Genomic DNA, 5,950 nt, shown 5'->3' with positions numbered 1-5,950 from the left:
TAGGACCATGAAACCCAGCTGGCTTCGCCATTATTATACCTTCACCAAGCAGCAAAACCCCTATATCTCAAACCCATCAAACCCCACTTTCTCTCTCTACTCTTTTCTCCACTTCACTCTCTCTCTCTGCTCTTCTCAGCTATTTCAAAGACTACCCAGATAGCTGATACGTTAAACAACCTTGCGTTTTGGCTCCCCACCCAGATTCTCAACAACGAAGACCCACCCGCCATGGAGCTCAACTCCAACACCATGAAAGTGGGGGGTTCAGATTACGATTCAACGCTGATGCTCCGAAGGCTCAAAAATTAATGACTTTTATTATGAATTATTTATATGAAAAATTTAAAGTATAAGACAGATAAAATAGTAGTTTAATTTGACATATCGGGTGGAAAGCAAAACATGAAAATATGTCAAAATATCACATAAACTGTCAAATTTAAATTTTAGGTTCAAAATTTGATATCTCCTTTGGAGATGGTCTAAAAAGTTAAAAATATTTGTAATTTTAAATCAGCATTTCATTGCTTCTTTCAAAAAGTATTAAAGTGTTTTTAAAAAAAAAAACACTTGCATTTTTATTAAAAGTTTCAATGTACTCAGAATAAAAGCAGTTTTATTGAAAGCCCTTTTGATTAAAAATACATATTAAATAAGCATCTCCAAACCCACGCAAGAAGCAAATTCCACCATAGAAAAGTAAAATAGAACAATCACTAGTACGTATTCCAAAAGAAAGTAATAGAGCGTAACCCACTAATACCTAACAAACATGGACTGTAACTACTTGGGGAGCATATGTCACCAAAGATTTTACCCACCCAATAGTGAAAAAAGTTGTAGGAAAAGAATCGGATCAGTTTGTTTGACAGAAACCCCAAAATTAAGATGAAGGGCAAGTAAAAAGCCATCATTCACACCTTCCTCACAAACTTGCACATGATTGAGAATGGTATTTCCAAAAGACAAAACCAGCCTTTGCTAGACAAAACCATTTCCAATACTAACAGAGTAACATGGAAAATTGGTATGTACACCAAAAGCTTAATTAATTAGGTCATATATCTACAAGCACATGCTTAACAAATATGTTCCATTTGATCCCAAATTGTGTTATGGTTGCTGCAAATCTTCTCATTGCATTAAACTTACTCTAATCCCAGTCCTGAACTTTTGAGCTTTTGGCCAAACCACTTTCCCATGGACCCCAAACATGTTCAATTGCTCCTCCAGTCACATATGCCTTGTCTGCCAAACAAATTATGTGACCTATCAATAATTAGAGCATCTCCAATGGGGGCTTTATCCTCCATGAGGCTACCACATTTCTAGCCTTAACGAGAAATTTCATCCCCAATGAGCGGAAAATGGGGCTAAATCCGCCACTAGGGCTAGCAACTTCCTTTCTTGAGTAACATAAAATTGGGCTACATCTAGCCCCAAAAAACAGTAGATCCCACAAAAAAAGTAGCAACACATGCGAGCAAAATTCTATCACTCTCCCTCCACTTGCGAATACACTTATACTTTCCCTTTATTATTTTTTAAATTCTTTTTTCTTACTTATTTTTCTTGCAATTTGGCTAATTAATGATTGTTTTAAATTCCATAAGAATTAAAATTTCAAATTGATTTAACGTTCACGGGCATTGATGGGAGAAATTTTCAAATATTTTTTTTCAAAATTGTATGATACTAATTTACCAATTGGTGTTAGGTAAATTGTTGTGTTATACGTGAAAATCAAATTATTTCAAAGGGCGAAGTGAGAGTTTGTTTCTTTCAATGGATGACATTGAGATAAGGGAATCTAATCCAACTAATGATTCATAAGTGATGAAATCTAACTTTGTCACAATTTGAACTTTTTAGCTTGACGGGTTCACAAAACAAATTTAAGATATCACATCCAAAAATCAACTTAAGAAAAGCTAACACACAAAAAAATCATCGTTTAATCAAATTACAACATAAATAAATATATATAGCCCCATATAAAGCCCGAAAGATATAGCCCCTCATTGGAAGAGATTCTTTTATAAAGCTCCAAAGATTTCTCGGAGCTCTAAAATGGGCTATATCCACCATTTTTTCAGCCACATATAGAACTCTTCTGGAGATGCTCTGCATGTATGATGGTAACAGTTTCCATTGCCACCAGCTGTATTAAAGGGGGCGATGATCGTCACATGAAAGAGTGCTTGTAACTTGCAGTATTAGGCGTCGATGTCCATGTGTTGCACAGGGCTTTCGACACGTTTGCTGGTGGCACAAGAGGTGTGGACCAATCAGCAGGCACTTCCTAGCAGCAAGGAGTTATCACGAGCAATGAAGATGGAAATGCGACAATGATATGTACATATTGTACTTTACCTTTGTACCTAAAGGCTCAAACTGTAGTGCCTTTGGAGATGGTACGTGCCCAGATTGTGTTCCATATTAAGGACATGGCCCTACACACTCCACATGGAGCATGTGAAAGTTTGTTGCTTGATGTTTGATAGGAGATCCTGCCAAGTATATGCAGCTAGCTACAGGAAGTGCCAACCAAATGGCACTTGTAAAAAGGTGATCTTTTTCATACTACATATCAAACTTCATATGGTTATTGTTACATGCAAGAACCGAAATTTATTAAGATGTTAACTAAAATGAATATGATACTGTTTTATTGGGTTTGAAATTAAGCCATTGACAAAATGAATAACATTATAAATTAAATGGTTTTACTAACTAATTGTATCGAAGTATATATTTTGTGATAAATTCCAAACCTGCTATATGTCAGTAGGTAGAATACGGACATATGAGTTGACACCATTACTATCTATAGGAAGACATTGGGTGTGAAGGGTTAAGTCCCGCAACGAGCGCAACTCTTGCATTTAGTTGCCACCGTTGAATTTGGACCATGAGAAGACTGATACTATGCAAGTGAGGAATATTATTTAACATAATTAATAGTAGGATCACTAATCCATCTATCAGAAATCGTGACAAATATATTGTTCAAGGTACATAACTAATATACTCTAACTCAAGGTACATAAAATGTGCTCTTAACTCAATAGTTAGGTGGAGGATGCATTTCAACCAGATCTCTGGTCTGTCTCTCTAGGATATCGACAAATAATATTTTCGAGGTGCATCGGCTCCGCCATAATTGTTGTAGTTAGTCTTTTTGTTCGACTACTTACGAGTCCACATAAGTGGAGCAACTTAATATGTGTGGTTTCTCCCTAGCTATGAGAGTTTGTTGTTTTAAGTTTGCTTTCTGGATATGAGGTTGGTTTAATCAGGCTCCCTTGTGGTGGAAGAAGTACCTTATTTATTTAGATGTTGCTGAGCTATATCTTTTCAAGATTTATATTAATTGGTCATATATAGCTAAGTTATGAATCAATTTTCACTTCATAATAAAGTGTGATAAAATTTTAGGTGTCATAACTTAAATCATCTATTACTGAACGTTGGATTTATCATAAAAGGTCTTTAGTGATATTAGGGTCGGGTGGAAACTCTTATATATTGATTGTATATTATTTTGTCATGTTACCGATGTGGTATTCTATTTTCCAATACACCCCCCTCACTAGTGGGCCCACACAAGGTCACAAGGAAAACCGATTCCCACATTATTGGGAACTTAACAAGTCATTATGTTGAAACTAACATAACTTTTTGAGAGCCCGATCATCATCAAGAGACTAGTGCCAAAACAAGTTTTTGAGGGCCAAGTCATTCAATAGCTTTAAGCTGGAGCTAGCGCAAAGCAAATTCAAGCCTAGTAAATTGGGCTCAAGATGTGCCAAAAGAACACTCTGCTATGATACCATAATAAACATTTCAGGCTTATCATGATAAACATTTTCAGGCTTATCATGGTCCACTACAACATTACTGATATTGTTTTAACTTAACCACCTATTATCAGGCATTAGGTTTTATCACAAAAGATCCCAATGATATTATGAGTGGAAACTTCTATATATTAATTGTATATTATTTTGTAATATGATCGATATGGGATCCCTATTTTCAAACAAAAAGTACCTGAGACGTATATATAATAAATCCAAATTGCAGAATTCATACTACTTGTGATATAATCTAAACGATAAACTATAAATTAAACAACCTAGTTTAATTAATGCATTGACACCTACGTTACTCAGTTACACACACACACACACACACACATATATATACTTTCTTTGTAATTTGGAGAGGGAACATTTAATCCCGGCACCTCCACTCTGCCATCTTCCAATAGTTAAGTAGTAGGTCTTTAGTTGCATTATAAGTTTGTGCACTGAGATATGGAACGGTGATATAAACAAAACTCCAGAATACTAATCGGTAACTGTAAACAGTGTACGCGTTTGTAAGCAAATTCCTTTTGTTTTTGGAACGTTATCGTTTTTATTTTCTTGAAGAAAAGAAAAGGAAAAAATTGTTTGCATGTGAACCAATCGAATGCTTACAAGTGCAATGAACCTTTACAAACATGAAGTTAGGAGTGGACCAAAGGAAGGATATTGATTGCAAATCGAGATATCGTAATTAACACGCGTACGCATGCAGTTCCATGAAAAACGTTGCAAGAAGATACAGTGGTGAATGCTAGAAATCTCTAGGGTTTTTTGTCTGGCCTTAAAAGTTCTAAACGAAGATTTAAAGGAGATAAAAGGGTTCGTCGAGACTCGAGGAATAGCCAAAATACAAAGGAAAATTAAACATCGCAAAGGAGGGACCTTCAAATTCCAATCCACACGGGTTTCTATATAGTTTGGACAAAGACATGTGGACGCCAATGCCACGACAATCTTCTTATCTCCTCATCTACTCCTCTCGACACCTCTCCCACCCAAAAAAAGCATTCGATAGTTCCATCTCTCCCTTTCATAGTTTTTGTTTCCATTTCCATTACTACCGATCCGTTCAAACTTCACAAATAAGCGAAATACTACTGATGCCCAAGCTTGAAAAATAAGCAAAATAATATCGATATTCACATACGTGTTCTTAGTCAAGTTAGTTAGAGCATTGTGTATTTCTTACTGCATTGAGATTGGACTCTCCTTACCGTACTAGTTTAGTTATATTCAGTGGCATAGCCATGATTTTGAATAATGAGGTCATAATATCAACCAAAAAAGCTTTATTAGGCCATTTTGTCAATAACCTAGTAGGCACCTGCTAATCCTTGTTAACATATGCCTAAAGTTTATGCCAACATATGTCGACAACTACTATTATTTATAGAGGTTTGTCGATAGTGGATGCAGAATAATGTGGAGTAATATTGAAGACTACCGAAGCTTTTCAACTAAAGTATTCATACAAGAATAGAGAATAGAAGGAGAAATTATGATAGAAGAAAATAGAAGAAGTATGAAGAGAAAATTGTAATTTAGTTTGCATTAGCTGTTTATAGAGGTCAAATACAATATACAAACAAATACATGGAGGATTTTGAAGTTGTTGGGGTCAATGACAACCAATAACCCCATGCTGACTCCGCCACTGATTATATCTAATGTAGAATATCATTTGTATAAAAATGAAATTATTGATATGCAAGCTTCTTACACTAATACAAAAACATGTTTGCGCGATGCTGACTCTGCCACTAATTATATCTAATGTAGAATCTAATGTAGAATATCGTTTGTATAAAAATGAAATTATTGATATGCAAGCTTCTTACACTAATACAAAAGCATGTTTGCGCGATGCTGACTCCGCCACTGATTATATCTAATGTAGAATATCGTTTGTATAAAAATGAAATTATTGATATGCAAGCTTCTTAATTATATGTGACTATGCCTTTTTCTCTTTTTCCTTTGAAATTAAAGAACTATATATATGTCCATGTTTCATAAGCAAAGGTTTTTGATAAATTAGTTTCATTATTCTGCCTAATTTATCTTGTTTTTTGAGG

The sequence above is a fragment of the Malus sylvestris genome, chromosome 11, assembly GCF_916048215.2.
Source record: "Malus sylvestris chromosome 11, drMalSylv7.2, whole genome shotgun sequence".
In the NCBI taxonomy this organism is placed as follows: Eukaryota; Viridiplantae; Streptophyta; class Magnoliopsida; order Rosales; family Rosaceae; genus Malus; species Malus sylvestris.
This window is presented reverse-complemented; position numbering follows the sequence as displayed.